General features: G+C 38.7%; 1 protein-coding gene across 9 annotated transcripts in view; it reads right to left on the reverse strand.

Annotated features, from left to right (window-relative positions):
• ARL15 (ARF like GTPase 15) overlaps nt 1-19581 on the reverse strand; it is a 338161-nt gene that overhangs the window by 24832 nt on the left and 293748 nt on the right. The window contains exon 7 of one of the 9 annotated variants that reach the window (XR_013635766.1): nt 14085-14321. The exons of the other annotated variants lie outside the window; for them this stretch is intronic. The gene's annotated coding sequence lies outside the window, so the exon portion shown is untranslated. The remainder of the gene's footprint in view (nt 1-14084; nt 14322-19581) is intronic. 9 annotated transcript variants of the gene reach the window in all.

Raw genomic sequence — 19581 nt, forward strand, 5'->3', positions numbered from 1 at the left:
ACCTAGAAAAATTGGAGGATTGGGCCAAAAGAAATCTGATGAGGTTCAACAAGGACAAGTGCAGAGTCCTGCACTTAGGACGGAAGAATCTCATGCACCACTACAGACTAGGGACCGAATGGCTCAGCAGCAGTTCTGCAGAAAAGGACCTAGGGGTTACAGTGGATGAGAAGCTGGATATGAGTCAACAGTGTGCCCTTGTTGCCAAGAAGGCCAATGGCATTCTGGGATGTATAAGTAGGGGCATTGCCAGCAGATTGAGGGACGTGATCGTTCCCCTCTATTCGACACTGGTGAGGCCTCATCTGGAGTAGTGTGTCCAGTCTTGGGCCCCACACTACAAGAAGGATGTGAAAAAATTGGAAAGAGTTCAGCGAAGGGCAACAAAAATGATTAGGGAACTGGAACACGACTTATGAGGAGAGGCTGAGGGAACTGGGGATATTTAGTCTATGGAAGAGAAGAATGAGGGGGGATTTGATAGCTGCTTTCAACTACCTGAAAGGGGGTTCCAAAGTGGATGGCTCTAGACTGTTTTCAGTGGTAGCAGATGACAGAACAAGGAGTAATGGTCTCAAGTTGCAGTGGGGGAGGCCTGGTTGGATATTAGGAAAAACTTTTTCCACTAGGAGGGTGGTGAAACACTGGAATGCGTTACCTAGGGAGGTGGTGGAATCTCCTTCCTTAGAAGTTTTTAAGGTCAGGCTTGAGAAAGCCCTGGCTGGGATGATTTAATTGGGGATCGGTCCTGCTTTGAGCAGGGGGTTGGACTAGATGACCTCCTGAGGTCCCTTCCAACCCTGATATTCTATGATTCTAAGACCTACACCAGCAATTCAGGGCATAGAGACAGTGTTGACACATGATGACATGCACGATATTGATGTGTGTCATTTAGGTGATGAACTGAAAGCCCTTTCAAGATACATTTCAGCAGGATCAACTCCAAAGGCTGTTCTGGAATATATGTGCACAAATAAGATGACCACTCTCCTTCCAAATACTTTTGTTGCTCTGCGCATACTTCTAACACTTCCTGTAACAGTTGCCAGTGGAGAACGCAGCTTCTCCAAGCTGAAGTTAATAAAAACACATCTACGCTCCACAATGACACAGGAGAGGCTGATCGGCCTTGCAACCATCTCAATAGAGCATGAGCTGGTCCAGACTGTGTGGATCTTCAGCAGGAAGCAGTTCAAATCTTTGCAACCAAGAAGGCATGGAAAGCACCACTTTGATTATTCAAACAGATAAAAATACCAGTGTTTACTGTGCAGACAAGAAAAGTTAATTTTCAAATGCCTGAACAGCAAATGTAAATGTTACTTAAAATTTTTGAACAAGGCATTTTAAGTTGTTAGTTCTCCTTTATTGGGGTAGGTAGCAGAGCAGTAGCATGAGAGGAGTAGAACAGGAAGAAGGCAGAATTGAGACCTTTCAAAGTTTTGGCTGAAGCGAGAGGGTATGGGGGCGTCATTTGAGCTCCCCACCTCAGGTGCCAAAATGTTGTGGGCTGTCCCTGACCTTATATAATAGAGCTAATTACATTATTTTTTTCTGTTCCTTTATTGGATGACATTTAAAACAGGATAGTAATCAACAGATAGCTAAGCAAACAACAACTCCAACTCCTGTTTGCACACAAATACCCTTGTTCACATAAGTTCCTTTGTTTTCTCTGTTCCTATCACTATCACCACTTGGAAAAGATGATAATTTCATTGTCAATTAAGAAGCTCTTTAGTATATGTTGTAAGAATCCAGCGAGATGTATGACTGTCGTACGCTATTGTATACTTCAGCTAAATTTAAATTGGTATTCCACAGAAGAGAAGTTGACAGTGACACCATCATAAAAACTTCTAAAAGAGAGCAAGGAGATTTGTTCTGTTAACACTACAACCAGTTAACTTCAGTCATATTGAGACTTCCTTACGACTCACAGGGGTGATAAGCTTTAAAGAGTCTCAGTGAATTAACAGGCTTTTCCCAAATGGTTCATTTATTTGTCCGTTATCCTAAATTAGTGGAAAAAATTATGAATCCAGTGTTTGCAAAACAGACATGGCAGAAACCTCCCCAAGTTATTTTAATGTGCAAATATCAACTTAAAATTGTAATATATGTGTGTGTATTGTATTTTACACAATTGTTGCTTTCCTGGAAATTTGGTTTAAATTCATTCATTGTCGCCATCTTGTGTAAATTCATTAAACTGTGAAAGTTAATCAGTAACTGGAGTGGGAAAGAAGAAGGATAAGAGAAGACAGCAGGAAGGATAAAATTTTTGTTCGCATACATACAATGCAGACAGCTTTGAGATTTTTTTCTTGTGTGCATTTTTTCTGGAAAGGAAAATTTGCTACCTGACTGGGATTGGTTCTTCTCCTTGACAGAGGTATTTGGAGCGGTGCCTCTTTTCCAGTAAATAAATACCAGGGTCAGTTCATACTCCTCTGTGGCACTCTGGGCGTGGTCACTACCCATCTGCCCTTACACCAGGATGTGTACTTCCAAATTTGTATGAAGTGCTAGATTAAATATAAACTTCTTAACATTAATGTAAAACTTGTTAACTAATATATTAACTACATACATGGACACTGGAGAATCATATAGATATCCAAAGAGTGTCTCTCAGTTAGAGCAAACTGGGATAAAAAGGTCAGTCCCAAAATGGGAGAGAGAAGTACGGTCCAGTACTTCAGGTACAAGCTTAGGCCATAGGAGAGTTGAATTCTCCGCTCTGCCACAGATTCCCTGTGCAACTCCGGGAAAATCACTTAGTCTCTCTGTGCCCCATCTTTACAGCACTGTCCTACATCATAGGGGTGTTCTGAGGATCAAAGTTCCTCCTCTACCTTGGTGGGTCTTGCGCTTATTGGCCGATTTGCTCACGTTGGAGCTTCACGGCAGCCCTCAGTTTGGTCGTTTTCGTGAACCCACAGTCAACTGCTTCTGTGTCTGACCAGGAGTTGGGAGGTTTGGGGGGAACCTGTGCCCGCCCTCTACTCCGGGTTCCAGCCCAGGGCCCTGAGGAATGCAGCTGTCTAGAGTGCCTCCTGGAACAGCTGTGCGACAGCTAGAACTCCCTGGGCTACTTCCCCATGGCCTCCTCCCAACACCTTCTTTATCCTCACCATAGGACCTTCCTGCTGATGTCTGATAATGCTTGTACTCCTCAGTCCTCCAACAGTCCGCGTTCTCACTCTCAGCTCCTAGCACCTCTTGCTCCCAGCTCCTTACACATGCACCACAAACTGAAGTGAGCTCCTTTTTAAACCCAGGTGCCCAGATTAGCCTGCCTTAATTGATTCTAGCAGCTTCTTGATTGGCTGCAGGTGTTCTAATCAGCCTCTCTTAATGGTCTCCAGAAGGTTCCTGATTGTTCTGGAACCTTGCCTGTTACTTTACCCAGGGAAAATGGACCTACTTAACCTGGGGCTAATATATCTGCCTTCTATTACTCTCCTGTAGCCATCCGGCCCGACCCTGTCACAATACATTAAAGATTGTGAGGTGCTCAGATACTGTAATCTTGATGGCCATCTAAAAACTTTATATGGAGGAAATCAGATAAAATTTCCATTCTGGATCCTGACTTCTCCCTGAATCTGAGACACTTGGAAAATAGTAAGGGGAAATTAGTTAGGGAAAAAGCAAAAAGATGCAAAACAGTGCCTTTCCATAAAATTAATTGTATTAATACATTCTGGGATCCTTCTGGAACTGGTTATATCTGAATAAGATCCCGCATTGATAAACCTAAGTAAGGAAGAGTTGGATGTTTTCAAACAGAATCATTTAGGGTGAAAGGAAAAGAATAAAGATTCTCTTTTCCTGATCTGGTCAGTTTTTCTAAGGTAGTGGTTCTCAATCTTTCCAGATGACTGGACTCCTTTCAGAGGCTGATTTGTCTTGTGTACCTCAGGTTTCACCTCATTAAAAAACTACTTGCTTGTAATCAGACATAAAAATATGAATGTGTCTCAGCACACTATTACTGAAAAATTGCTGACTTTCTTATTTTTACCATAATTATAAAATAAAACAATTGGAATATAAATACTGTACTTACATTTCAGCAGATAGTATATAAAGCAGTATAAAACAAGCCATGTCTGTAATTTTAGTTTGTATTGACCTCATTAGTGCTTTTTATGTAGCCTGTTGTAAAAGTAGGCAAATATCTAGAAGAGCTGATGTAACCCCTGGAAGACATATGCATATCCCCAGGGGTACACTTACCCCTGAGAACTACTATTCTAAGGTATATAATTCACCACTCTCCACACATCTAGCAGATGTCATGCTCTTTTGAGTTTGAAAGCTTTGGACAAAATAAGAGGGAGAATAACTTTTTGTGCAGTTCAAAAGGAAGAATTAATTGTGGTAATGAATAACTCTGCAGCAGAAAGGATAACCTTGTCCTTATGGAGGATGTAGGAAGGCCCATGTCCAAGGGCACAGATCTGAGACTCTTTTGGCAACTAAGATTGCAACCAGGAAGCACATCTTTATGGAAAAGGAACACAGGAAATTGGATGCTATCTGTTCAAGAATGGATTGTAATAGCTTTGCGCACTGTGGCTAGAGACCTAGATGATTCTGCATTTACGATACCATTTGAAGTTAGCGTGAGATATGGTGATGATAGCCTCAGGTCTATGTCATCCTGTGAGAAATGTAAGAATTTGAAAATCTGGTTTTCTGGGATTAATCTTTCTACCTTGATACCAATAAGAAAATGTTGTCCATACTCTTGAATAGGCTTAGAGAATTGGAAGGGCCTGTATACAAACTCTACACTATTTTGGAAGTGTACTCCATCTCACTGAGTTTTTCTTTTTCAACAGCCAAAATATTAGGTGCAGGTAGTCAGTATTAGGATGCAGGAATGGGCCCATAGGTAGGAGATCCGTCATCTATCTGCTGATAGTTATGCCCCTTTTATATGGATCAACCTGATGGAGGCTAGGTGATCTTCTGCCCAGGAAAATACTGCATTACTTTGGCATTTAGACTAACTTCTTCTATCTCTCTGTCAATGTATTTGCTGAAAAGAGGTACTGCCACAAATATCTTGGACTTGAGAAGTGGCTAAGAGCCAGGTGGTGTTCTTCAGTTTCATGGCTGTCTACTATCTGATGAAGATTATCACAGAAATACCCAATTATCTAATGCATTTCTGTATTTCTTTCAAGTAAAATTTAAATACTCCTATTCTTTACTGTGAGCTAATAAACAATCAACTTTCACCTATTTGTTAGACCAATGTCCACAATAAAGATTCCTTCATCGCACCCAAACCAAGCCTATTTTCAAGAGAACAGTGGGAGGCTTGCTTTACAGGGCTCACTTGACGCTTTTGGCCTAAGTCATTCCTGGAAGTACAGATTTCAATTATACTAATTCCAGGGATAAGCAAACAGAATTCTGACACAACATAGCCTATCTCTGTCCCCAAGTACGTTTTACACAAACACAGCATTTACAACGTCACAAAAGCAGCATGAGTCAATGAATTTCAACACGAATACTACACATTCTGGAGTGATAATATTTTTAATTCTTTTTAAACTACAGTCATAACAGCTTAATTAAACTATTTGATTCTACTGCAGTTTTGCTGATGGTCACATGTTCTTACTCGCAATGATCACAATGCCAATGGAATGCACTTATGGCCACCAAGAAAAAAATTTAAGCACTTTGAAAGAAATGAAGCAAAAAGTGTTTAAGAAGCTATTGAACATACTACTCTAACTTCTGAAAGCAGTATTTCTGAATAGTTTGTTCATTCTGAGTAGGTTACAGTGTTCAAGAGCTGAACACAACTCTTTCTGGTGCATTTAACCTGGGAATGATTGTTCAAGCGTTTCATCAGTATAAAAAAAAGAAAATGGGGAAAAAAAATGTAAGAAGTTGTTTTGAAGTTGACCAAGAATTGTGCTTCCTAAGCAGTCTTGTTGGTTTTTACAGCAGGCATGCTCTCTTGGAGGGAGGGAATACAGGGTCATTGTTCAATTGTTTTTGTACATTTAATATTGAAAATAGTTTAAATAATAAACAAATAATAAATTTTCAATAGTTTTAATATTTAAAATAATTTCAATTGTTTATTGAATTGTATAAGAACTAAGTAAAAAATTGACTAAATTACAACTGCTGAAGACCGTGTATGATATACGAGAGAGACTTGAAGCTACAGAAGAACGGACTTAAGTTTGTTTTGTTTTTTTTCATTCAAACTGCAGCAATACAGTATGCCTACCAGAAGGTCATTCAGTATATTCCTCCTTAATAAGTTAATATTGTTTGATTTTTTTCATCATTCTACTTTCATCTGCATATTGAAAGATGACTCATATCAAATCCATTCTTCTAATATTCATCAACCAACCAATTAAAGTTTATTGGAAGAAGCACATTCAGCATGACAAGAAATCCATTATATTATCAGGATATTTTTCTTGTCATTTGTTAGACTAGGGTAAATATTTTTTCTCTTTAGAACTGTAGACAAGAAAAGCTTTCCCTTAGGAGAACTACTAAGAGGTTGTTACCTAGAAGGGGTTTGCAAATAAGCAGATGGGAAAGAGTCTGGACAGTGGTATTTTTCCATGCCACTTGCAAAGCTGCAGTTCATTAAGGAACTCTATGATAATAGTACCACTGTTAAGAGTAGACCATCTAATAGGACAAAAAAGAAAATTTTCTGTGGACTGTAGCATTCATTTGACCTCACACACACTGCTTATGTCGACCCTACTTAGAATTAAGGATAAAGGGGTAGATTTTCAAGGTACAACTGGCAGTTAGGAAGGCACCTAATTTTCAGTGACTTGCAATGGGAGTTAGGGTATCAAATGGCCATTTGATACCTTTGAAAATCTCCCCCACAGTCACATAGCGGAGATGCTTCCAGTTACAGAGTGGCTGCCCTTCTTCTCCTGTAAGAGTGCCCAACAACAAGAGAGTCGTCTGTATATGCATTCAAGAAAATCTAAACCTCTCCACATTCCCACTCTTCCATTCAATTCCTGCTAATTTATTTTCAAGACTTATTCTGGCAGCCAGGAAACTCATTCTTCAATCCTAAACAAAATCCCCTAATTCTAAAAGAACTAAAGATTGGTGTAGGAAAGAGTGAGCTGGCTACCCGGTAAAGAGCAATCAATGCAGTGTAAGTAGATAGATTACCCAAGTAGTAATAAACTGGAATAATTTGGAAATATGACCAGTCTCGAACTTCTCAAACTAATTCCTCACATGGTTATAGATAGATAGATTATATACCAGATCAGTTACACATTTCTTATATACCAGTTATGAATACAGTGCCCCTTTCTTATCTAGGTCCCTTACCATAGGCAACATGGCAATGAGTAAGTATCTTTCCTTACTCTGAGATATGTTTCAATATACAAACTCAATTATATATATGCATTTATGTAAAATAGTACAGCCCCCTCCCCAAAAAGTGTACATGAATGCTATTTGATGAGAGAGGTTTTATTCTTCTGGTGCTTTATATACAGAGCTGCAACGTGGTAAGCAAATTTTGTTCCATTACTCCACATGTACAGCAATATTAGAAATCACAGTAATGCATATTCGCAGCAACAACAGATGTTCAAAAGATAGCTGAGGCTTCTGTTTGGTATGGAGCCAAGACGACAAGATACTAAAACCTATTAACAGTGTATCCTGACTGTGTAAAGAATCATAAGGAACCATATGATGTCTAGAAAGAAAACGAGAAAAATAATAAAATTTGATCAGAAATTTAATGTATTTTTATTAATACCTGGCAACAGAATAGTAATAGATAATTTAAACGTGTACAACTTGTGTCAGATGCATAGTTGGGAAGAAAATTGCAGACAGACCAATATTTATAGCAAAAGAGAAAATGAACCTGACTTGATTTGGCATAGAGATCTTTATGTCTCATACTGACATTCACCTGAATGTGGAGATTCTGTGAAGAATCCAAATAATGAAACACCTTGACTTTGCCAGTGACAAACACCAAACTATTAGAGATGTCTGGGGAGCAAGAAGTTCCACTGTAACAAAGAGTACACATTTATAGTGTTTCTTGAACCCATAAGAAACCTACCAGAAAAAAAATCGGTAACATTTAAAAAAAATTAAAAAGTATGTTGACAAAGGATAATGTTCAAGCAAGTGCTTATAAGGCAGACACCAACAAGTCTCTACACTGTCTACTGACTAAAAGTCATTTTTCAAGAGGGATATAAATCAGTCAGACCATTCTCATGCAGACCAAGAAACAATGATTCCTTTAGGTGTTAGTGACTAATATTTTGTCTGCAATTAAGTTTCTGATCTTCTAACTAGACTTTATCAGTGTGGATAAAGAGGCAATTGTGATATTTCTGGTTAAGTCAATGTTAATTCTTTTGGGACTTCAAATCAGCAGCATAACATGGTCACCCAACCACTGAAGGGTTAGACTGTGCTCTCAGCAACTGGTTAAGGTATTATGGTTTTATTAGCTATCAGTGGGCCCACAAGCATGTGCTTAAGTGCTTTCTCAATTCAGGGCCTTAATGAATTTTCCAAAAGGTACACAATTCACATATTTTAAAATCAGTTGAATAATGTTATAAATGGAAATACAAGTAATATGCATCAATTCCAGATATCCTATGCATTCAGTCTTATCCTCAAATATGCATGTGAACATCAGCACCTATCAACAAGGCAGCTAACTTTAAATGATGATAACTTTAAATGATGTTCATATTAGGGGAGGATTGAGTCCACAGTATTAATAATTTCTTAGATCAGGGACATTCAATGTCTGAATACAGAATGACCTCAGGAACTTCAATGCAAAGGTTAAAATGGCCAACTTTATGAGATAAAAGATGCACTTATCGTAGAGTACAGTACTACATAGTAAACTGCTTATGAGTCTTCAAGAACTACATGACATTAAGAAAATCTTGAAAATAGTACACTACTCTTGATTACAGAAAATGGTTTGAAGAATCCTTTAAACAGTCACAAAAGGACCTAAAAAAGAAGTATAAGACTACCTACACATGTCAAAAATAGCTATACCTCTGCAAAACGACTTGCACTGTCTGAAAGATGAATGGCATAATCAAGGACTATCTGCCTCTATTAGTAGCTATGGAAAGAAACATTTCTTTCTTAAGAAACATCTAGCAACCACCTGAAAATTCAGGGCAAGGAAAGGAATCAAGAACATTACAGCAACCTGAAACTACCAGGATTATAAACAACAGCAGTACTGTAAAGTTTGAAGTATTTTGGGTTTTGCCTTTACAAAGAGGCACAGAGTTAAATTTTGAAGAATCAAGTTTTATAAATGTAGAAAATATTTTAACTTAACAAAGAGGATTGTTGTATAATGTTGAGAACTAAGGGTCGCTAAGTATAAACTCCTAGGTTTTTTTCAGCTCTCCCACTGAAGTGTAGGAAAGTCGCTTTGGCAACTCACTTCATCTTCTCTGTCTCAGTTCCTCATCTGTAAAATTGAGTTAATAATATTACCCTATCATAAAGGCATGCTGTAAAGCTAACATTTCAGTTAGCTAATATAACATTGGTAAGGTACTTGGATAATAAGGTGATGAGCATCTGAGGAAAGCCTATAAATACACACATATGGGGATGCCAGATAGGGCCTCACATGAGGAAGAAAAAGGGACCTTTAAAAAAAAAAATGTTTTGCTGTTCTCTCTTAAAGGCCCAGGCATATTTATATAATGTTTAACGATGGAAAAGAGAAGGATCGCAGAATAAGGAAAAACGAAACACTGCCTTATTTAAAAAGTAGTGTCTGTCGCTTGCTTACCTTCTTCTTGTCTTTCAGATCCAACCAACTGGACAAGAACCATCTGCTGTAGCATCACAGCCCACCAGGACAGGAATAGCTCAGGAAACCATGGCATTACTTAGCCCACAGGCTGTTCTCTCACGACTACTGAAAATGTGTCCAAGAGCCAGGTCATACTGCCCTGGATCTACCACAGAACAGAATGCAATGACTCAGGATCTTTCTGGGTCAAGAAAAGTCGACCAGGCCGCACTATTGTCCATTTAATACACAGAACCAATTCTCCTGTCTCATGTCCATTCTAGATATCCTATTTCTAGATTCTTATTTAAATCTGCTCTAAAAGAAAGCCATGACAGAGGACTGCTTCTCAGCAGCAGTTTGAAATAAAAAGTTTAAGTTTTGGGAGTGGGTGAGGGCAAAGGAAAGACAAAGAAACCAATCTACAACCTCAGAGGAAAGTAAAACCATATTAAAGGTGACATTATTTTAGATGAATTTACAGTTAATCAAACCACACTGAACAAACAAAACAAAGTTATGGCATCACACATGCACACTGGCTGTGTTTTCCTGAGGCCTCTCCGAAATGAGCATATATAAGCATACCCTAGAGTGTGTTCGCTCTTACTGTGCTTATAAAATGGTTACTGTAGTGTTTCTATTAATTAGCGGTAGGTCAGGAGAGTATGCTCTCAATTACATAACTCAGTCTTCATTAGGCAGCCAGCCAGATTGCTCCCCAAGTCCATGACATTTTATAAGTGATTGCTGGAGATCTATCCTTTAAACAGTAAGCATAAATAAAGTTCCAGAGCAGTTGAACTCAGATGCGATAACCAATAACTAATGAACTAAATGAAGAAATTAATGTACGTTTCCTTTTGTGTTTGTACATCCGATACTCTTATAGACTGGATGTTTTTCTTGTCATTGCAGCATATCAGGAATGACTTAGAGTGATACTTCCCTCCCCCCTAAAATAAAACAAAGTAGTAAATGAAAACACAACCACCACAACAAAAAAGCAACATTCCTCAATCAGAGTTTTAACCTTAACAAGGGCCAAACACTCCATGAAGTTCACAAAAGACTTCATTGCTGATATTGATTTTACATGGAAGGCACTCAGATAGTACAATAGGCTGTAGTATAAAACCCTAACACACAACTGTGATAAATAAGTGAAATAATACTCTCTTTAATCAGTACATTGCATGTTCTCTAGGCACATTTTCTTCTTTTCCTGACTTCACTATACTTCTGTTAATATCAAACATGCATCTAGAATATCAGATATAAAAACATGCCATCAGATAATGGTTGGAATTACATGTGTGTCTTTAGTTATCAATACAAACACACACAACAAATAGTTTCCAGCACAGCTTTAGTATTACAGCTCAGATGTTAAAGCAAACAAAGATACATAAACGGATGGACATAAAACATTTTGCTGTTCATGTCATTTTACTTGTGTTTTAAACCCCAAAGTGTAACTGAAATTTTGAAACATCAGAGTGAGCAGTGTAACTAAATACATGAGGTCATTGACTGTGATTCAACTCCTCCCTGATGTTAACCTGAGACACCGAAAAAGGAGACAAGGAAAGTAACAGGGAAATTGTATTTGTCTGACCTTGTGATAGACCCATTAAAGACTACAAGTAATTTGAAAGGTATAGCATCTGAGTGTAGCAGACAATGGGAATTTGGAAAGTTGCAATGCCCTTAACTCCTCCTTTATAAAGCACTCTTCCAGCAGCTGCCTTTTTACTCTAACGGGAGTTCCAGCAGGTCCAACCACAAAAGTATTTATGAAACACATTCACAATTTTGCTGGCTGCTAGTCAGAACTTTAGGTGTCAACAGGTGTTTCCTTAACGGCTACAAACAAAATACTGAGGCTGTTTAGTAGACCAAAAAGATGAAAAAAGAAAAGGAGTACTTGTGGCACCTTAGAGACTAACCAATTTACAAGTACTCCTTTTCTTTTTGCGAATACAGACGAACACGGCTGTTACTCTGAAACCTGTCAAAAAGATGAAGAATTGCTCAATAAATTTTTTTTATGTAAGTGTAAGAAAACATGGGAATGACACTGGAATGCTTGCTTTTGGGACTAGTGAAGATGGAACCACTGTACAGGTGGATACTCTCACTTTTTGGTAGGTAATGGGAGACATCAGTACAGTGCAAACCCTGTTGTTCTTGTGCAAGCCCACTGAAATTGTAGGGTATCTGGCTGATTTAAAGAGGGAGAGTGCTGAAATTAAGAGTAAAAATGATCTCCTGGAAGTAGGAACGACAGAAGTCCAGCAACTCCACTTACTAGTTACTAGGGCCACCATGTGGAGAACTTTCAGAGTCAGTGTACAGTAAGCAAGGAGAAAGTGACGGTAACCTGTTTGCTTTCAGCTAGTGGCTATTCCTATTTCCTCTTTGAGAGTACTGGAAGCTGAGACCATGCCCAGTTGTGAATACTGAGGAATGTGGAAAGTGAAAGTGCAGCATAGCCTGCAGATTGTATCCAGACAGCTACTATACTATCAAAGTGATTCTTTTCCAGGTAATGGCTTTTTGAATCAAGGAAGTCAGGCCAAAAGTCAGGTTGTAAGTGGTGTTTTAAGAATCTAAGGAGCTTATTTCTGTTTTTGAAGGTTCTGATGGCTCCAAATCACAGGCCAAAATAGACTGCTCAGTTTGAAAAGTTTCCTAATTGCTGTGCTATGTAGGGAGAATTGTTCAGAGAGAGCTGGTATCTTTCCCCTCCATCCTTACTGTGAAGGATACCTTAACTACAACTGGTTTCAGAGTAGCAGCCGTGTTAGTCTGTATTCGCAAAAAGAAAAGGAGTACTTGTGGCACCTCAGAGACTAACAAATTTATTTGAGCATAAGCTTTTGTGAGCTACAGCTCACTTCATCGGATGCATTCAGTGGATTTTCCACTGAAGTGAGCTGTAGCTCACGAAAGCTTATGCTCAAATAAATTTGTTAGTCTCTAAGTTGCCACAAGTCCTCCTTTTCTTTTAACTACAACTGTGGACATGAATGTGAAGAGACAACAGCTTTTGGGACAGATGCAAATACAAACTCAGGCACTATTTAAAAATCGGATCAAAAATAGACTCACAAGGAACCTACTAGAGGGCAGTATGGAAAAAACACATGACACCATTAGTCAATAGCCTGACACAATTCAAGAGATTCAGAGTGAATCAGAGAACACAGAGACCTTTAATACAGCTGTCAATTAAGGACAATGCCCTCTTGCATAGGAAGCTAGAAGTGCTTGAGAATTCATCAAAGAACAGCAATTTAAATATATTTGGACTTCCTGAGGGAGTTATTCCCATGGAAACTTTCCCAGCTCTTGTAGAATTTATATTAAATGAGGCACTTAATCCCTGCCCTCCCTGCCTCCCCCCACCCTGCCCTAAGTTTTACATCCTATTATAGTTTTCTGTTAATTCTATTAGGGAAGGAACTCTTCATCTTATGTTGGCACTTTATATCAGCCCTATCCTTTATGTTGAAAACTGGTTAGGTTCATATTATTTTTATGTGGGAGAGGGAAGAAATTGTATATATAATTACATATACAAAACTATGTTAAAAGAACATTAAGGTAATAAAATCAAATAGTCAAAGGTTAGGATAAGTACTAAGTGCTTCACAAACATTCATGAATTTATCTTGTCAACACCTCTGAGGTATTATCCTCCCAATTTTACAGATGAAGAACTCAAGTACAGAGAAATTAAGGTACAAATTGTCCACTTATTTTGGATGCCCAACTTGAGACTCCTATCACCTGATTTTTCAGAGTACTTAGCATTTTTATAACACTTCAGCTTCTTCAGCACTCAGCTTCTTTAACCATGAGACTGTCTCTCTTCCTGCCACTCCCGCCTCCCCTCCAGCATTTCCTAACTTGTGTGTGTTTCATTTTGGAACCTTAACATTCTTTCAACGGTTTTGCTCCTCTGTAGGCTTTTCCGATGTTTATGTAATTTTGTATGTAGGTTTTTAAAAAAAAAAAACATTTAAGTGTAAAAACTGAAATTTCATCGCGTGAAACCATACTGTCCCCCACATGGGTCATCAGCAGAATTGGGACCTTTTAGGTCCACACCACGGACTTCTGTCACTTGAGCTGATGGAGTCCTGACAGCAGCAGAAAGTTGTTATTGTTATGCCCTATGTAGACTAGCTACTAGAGGAGCATGAGGCACACATCTTACCAGTGGTTCACAGCTATCTGCTGGAAGGAATGCTGAGACTTAGGACTCCTGGTTTAAATTCCTAGTTCTGGAGAAGAGTGTGCTCCAGTTCTGTCCTTGTCCCAGTCCTCCGCCCTTTCCAAGCACTTGTCGCCTGCCCTCCTCCTATTCCAGCACGTCTCTTTCCCCTGGAGTTCCTGTTCATCCCCGCTCTGTGTTCCTATTCTTGTTTGCAGAGTTCCTGTGTCCCCCGTGGCTCTGGGAAGGGAGAGGATAGGCCATGTTCCAGCAATATGCACAAACAGCAATCCCATCTCTACTCAGCAAAGTACTCAAGCGCACGCGTAACGAAGTAGGGGAGCAGTTCCATTGAAGACAAAGGTATTTAAGCACATGCAAGTGCTTTTCTGAATAGAGAGAGGATTACAATTGTGCCTAAAGTTAAGCATATGCTCAACTGTTTTACTGAATCAAGGCTTAGGTGCTAAGTAGTATTAGTGCTGCTGCTTGCAAAAGGAGCTTCATTGCAATTCTTTTTCTCCCTTAACTCAAAGTGGAGGATTCTGCTACACTTCAGCTTGTCAGTAAACTCTTTGCCTTTTTTTTCCCTTTTCTCTCTCCCCATAGTAAGTTCCCTGAACAGCTCCCCTCACAGAGAGAAACCGTAAGATACCTTCCTTCTTCAACTGTAACATCCACTAAGGTCAGTACAGCACCACATGGGCAGCACTGTCACTTTCATTAATTCCCTCACATTCCCGATTTCTGAAAAATGTCTTTTACCCATTCTCAGACTAGGACTAAATTTCTTTATATAATGTAAAGAACGACTGGAATGATTGTTATTTAGGCCAAAGTTTTCAAGTTGGATGCCTAAAGTTAGATTCCTAAAGGTACATTCAGATGCTTAATTAAATGTAGCCTGATTTTCAGAGCTGCTGAGCACTTCAGGAGCTCAGCATCACTGAACGTCAAGCGACTTAAATAATCTATATTTAGGCACTTCTTTAGCAGTTTAACTTCAGGCTCCCATATTGAAAAGGTCTCACCTTAGATTTTTCATCATAGCAAAAGAAAAAAACAAAACAAAACCTCAACTAGAATTTCCTTCCAATCAAATAAAATGGAGGTTTTCAAAACAGTGTGGTCCATCTTCATTATACAGCAGCACACAGTGCCAATATGGTGTCTTTGTTAAGCTGAGTTTTGATATAAATATAGGGATCTATCTAGAAAAGTGTTTCCTTAATCCTGAGCATAATTAACTTGCAATATGAACTGACATGGAGCAAAATACAGATATTCCTTCTTTTTGAGTTGCTTCTTCTTACCACTGTATCCAAGACTTCAATAAAACCATTCAATTAAAGAAAAAAAAATTCCAGAGATAGCCAGAGCTCTCCCCCATAGCTGATTTTTCAGCCAAACTAAAAATAAAAGGGAATTATGAAGTCAACTAATGTGTTATCTACTACAAAGGGCAAAAAGAATGTAGCTTGCAGTGAACACAAACTATTGCATGCCTCAAAGGAAGACAGCATCATCCTACGAACTGATAACAGCAGAGCCAACAATTACCCTTAACAAACATGACTATACAAAATCCCCTCAAACACAGATCCACACAAGAATTTGGGATAACTGGCCACTGTCATTTGCTGTTGATACCAAAGATTAGTAAAGAAAATACAACTCCACAGCTAGGAATTTGTCAAAAGCATAAAAGGAATTTGCCTACATACCACCAAGATGCTATCTCTCACACTCCTGGAATCAAAGCACAGTGGCAGAATCTAAGCAGAGGTTCCAACAAGTAAGCTGATTTCTTAAAATAAAGCATTAAAATGACCAGAAGCACAGAGAGCAATTAGCATATTAATTAAAAAACCCTCCCCAATGTCAAACAATACACATTCATGACATGACACTTTAAGAAGTTACTGATAAAATATTATTTACTGGGCTACCCCTTGGATGGATTAAATATTTTTTAAGAAGTAAAATCACTCTTAATGCAAAGTTGGGAGAAAAAAGCCTTATTATACACAATCCTCACTCACATATCCAAGGAGGGATGAATGATTTCATACAGCAGTTGTATCGAGAGACACCCTAAACGTTTGTAATATTGCTAATGAATTCGACAGTTCTAGGAAAGCCCACGTACGTAAACATTTGCTTCATTTTCATCTGCCAAAAAATGTAATAAAATGGAATTTAGTGCCTAGCATCATTTCTTGTTCCTTGTTTATAACTGGAATTACTAAGCACTCGATTAGGACATGACACTCTCTTTTAAAATGACTCTTTGTACAGAAAACGCATTTAGTTTCCATGTCTTCTTCAGAACATCTGTTTCTCCTTAGACATGCAATACACAATTTATCATCCAAGGATATAACTGGATGGAGGAAAATGAACAAGAGTCTAAAAGCAAATACAACCTTGATCAGATTTATCTAGTTAAACCAGATAGTGTGTTTTATAAATATTGTTTTTCGTCGGTAAGAGTTATTCTCAATTATATGGTACATTTCTCTCTCTCTCTGTGAGAAGTTATGTTAGCTATTTGTGTATGTAAGACCTGTAAATAAGTGTCCATACTAATTATGTACTTCCCAGAATCAAAGCATGAGTCTGAAATGTTGCTTAATTCAATACGCCCCCCCCCCCCTTTTTAAAAAAGTACCAGGTATACATAAGTGAAACAGGGAACTATGCAGGTGATAGCATGAAAATTAGTAGCACACTTTTCTGCTTATGCTTGCTTACCTATAATCTACAGTATACACATTAGGAACACAAAATCTGGGAAAACGTTAAAGAATTTATAGCAGCAGGGTTGGAAAATTTCAGAAAGAACTGTTCTATAGGTTGACCGCTGAACTCTTATTAAAACATATAGCACTGATACTATACTCTGATCAGGAAACCCTTAATCTAAACAGAGTATAAAGGAAACACACAGACAGTCATGCAGACTAAAATTTGAATGTGGACACCACTGAGACAAGAGAGGATAGTGTGTTCATTACTACTATTATTTTGAGTGATCTTTTCAAGCCACAATACAGTCGTGTGGGCTGCCATTGATGAGGCATCTTTAAAACAGTTCAAGCCCCAAATCAGGCATTTCACAGTGCTCTGGAACCAATACAAAATTCTTGTTGAATGTAGGAGATGCATTTTAGCTGCAACAGTCACAGAAAGTACGGCTTTCTGAAATCAGGAACATTTGAAAATACTTAGCCAGAAAAGAGTATGAACCAAATTGCTTAACTGACACCTTATGGAGAATATCCTCGTTCAACTGGATTCAGCTACCAAATACTGGACACACATTCTTATAAACGAGAAAACACAAGCTCTCTTTTTCTCCATAGTTCCTGGAACGTATCAATTACAAGTGACCCTCAGGAAACCATATGCAAAAACCAAATGAGATTTCCTAACAGTACACTGATACAGTAAAAGCTAAGCACTATTTTACTTGAATATTAAATCTAAACCCTTAAAGAGACACAGATATAATCTAACCATAAATAGCAAACAAACTAAATATTAGGAACAAAAACACTCTAAAAATTAAACAGCTGTCTAAGGGGCTTCATTCTCCTCACACACTAGTGTAAATCAAATGTAACTGCATTGAAATCAATGGAATTACAAATCAGACCATATAACTCTGGTTTTGAAAGTTTAAGGAAAGAAAGGATATATACTACTAAAGCATGAAATAACGGAAGGCATAAGGCTTCTTTTCTTTTCGCAGAAGCCAGACAATGCCATTAAATTAAAAAGGTAACACATTTAACATTGTTAAATATATTAATCTGTCTGTGGAACTCAAGTGAAGCAAATGCATTACAGAAACAACACACAACACCACTTTCAAGATCCATCGGTCCTACACACAGGGGCACTGGAACAGGAGGGAACCGTGGTCCCACCATTTTTAAGAGTGGGAGGGCTATGCCTTCCCACTTTTTACTGGATATAAGGGCGAGCAATGGGGTGGAGGGGCTGGAGAGGAGCAAGCAGGGGGCGGGGTCTTGTGGGGAAGAGGCAGTGTGGGAGCGCGGCCTTGAGGGAAGAGGTAGTGTGAGGGCGGGGGCTCAGAGAGAAGGGGCAGTGCAAGGGCAGAGGCTGGGCGGAAGGGGAGGCACAGGGGGTGGAGCCACAGTGCCCCTCGCTTTTAGGGAGCTTCCGTCACTCCTATCACAACATGTGGTATACCTCATCCAGTGCACTAAAAGCCCTAACAACTATGTGGGTGAAGCCAGACCACCACTATGCTCTTGAATGAACTCAGAGACAAATGATAAAAGACAAAAACAGCATATCACCCATGGGCAAACACTTTTCACAAAATGATCATTGCATATCTGACCTCTGCATCCTCATCGGAAACCTGCACACCACCTTCAAAAGATGAATCTGAAATTGACAATTTTGCTAGACACTAAAAGTCACAGTCTTATTACAACAATCTGCAACCCTATACCCCCCACTTTTTGTCCTGTATCTGTAAAGGCATTAAACAGGCAACTTCATTTCAAATAGTCTCTTACAATGTGTGTTAACTACGTAGGCTAAACAATCTCTTCCACCTTGTATTTAGCTGTGACACTCTGTGTTCCTTTCCCAGACCTAAAGAGGATCTCTGGGTAGCTCAAAAGCTTGTCTTTCACCAACAGAAGCTGATCTAATAAAATATACTACCTCACTCACCTTGTCCCTCTTATTTTCTGGGACCAACAGATCTATAATACTGCGAACGAAACGGCTTGTATGCTAGTAAGAATAGCATCTGTAATTATGCTTCTAGACTAATGCAACAAGCGGTTCCTCACCTTCAGGGAATGACCACAAGGTTGGGCTAAAAAGAATTATACTATTATATGATACAAAATAAGTAGGTGCATTATGGGTGTTTTACACTTTTCTCAATTATATGACAGCCATTGGAACAAATACTAAAGAATGAAAAGTTCTATGTTTCTAACAGTATAAAAGGGTCCTCTGAATTGTTTTATAATACGTTGTTTTTAATGGTTTATTTTTGTTTTTTTGGCTGAAGTCTATTGGCTTGGCATTCCAGGGTTTTGTCACAGTGTGAATGACATATTTATATATTGTGTTGTTATGGTAAACAGTTCAGCTAACTTCATTCAGAGCTACAAAAAGAAATCCTGGGCTGAATGGGAAGCCATAGACAGTAGGGGAGTTCAAAAACACAACAGATTAGACAAGTGGCAGTCAGTGAGCATTTTAATTCTCCCAGCAATTTTAGTTTTTTTCCTCTTAAATCCGAACATATTTTACATTTAGAGAGTTTGGTGGGCTTCTGAAAAGTCAGCCCTGGGTCAGTTATGGGAAGATGGTTTCCACATGACAGAAGTCAATAGAATTTATGTAAAGCAAAAATGTAGTACCACACCCTATCTTTTGGTTTCACTAATGGGGGTATGGAGGGAATCAAACAGATTTTGAATCTGGAGGTATAATAAGGGCACTG

The sequence above is a fragment of the Lepidochelys kempii genome, chromosome 5, assembly GCF_965140285.1.
Source record: "Lepidochelys kempii isolate rLepKem1 chromosome 5, rLepKem1.hap1, whole genome shotgun sequence".
NCBI lineage: Eukaryota > Metazoa > Chordata > Testudines > Cheloniidae > Lepidochelys > Lepidochelys kempii.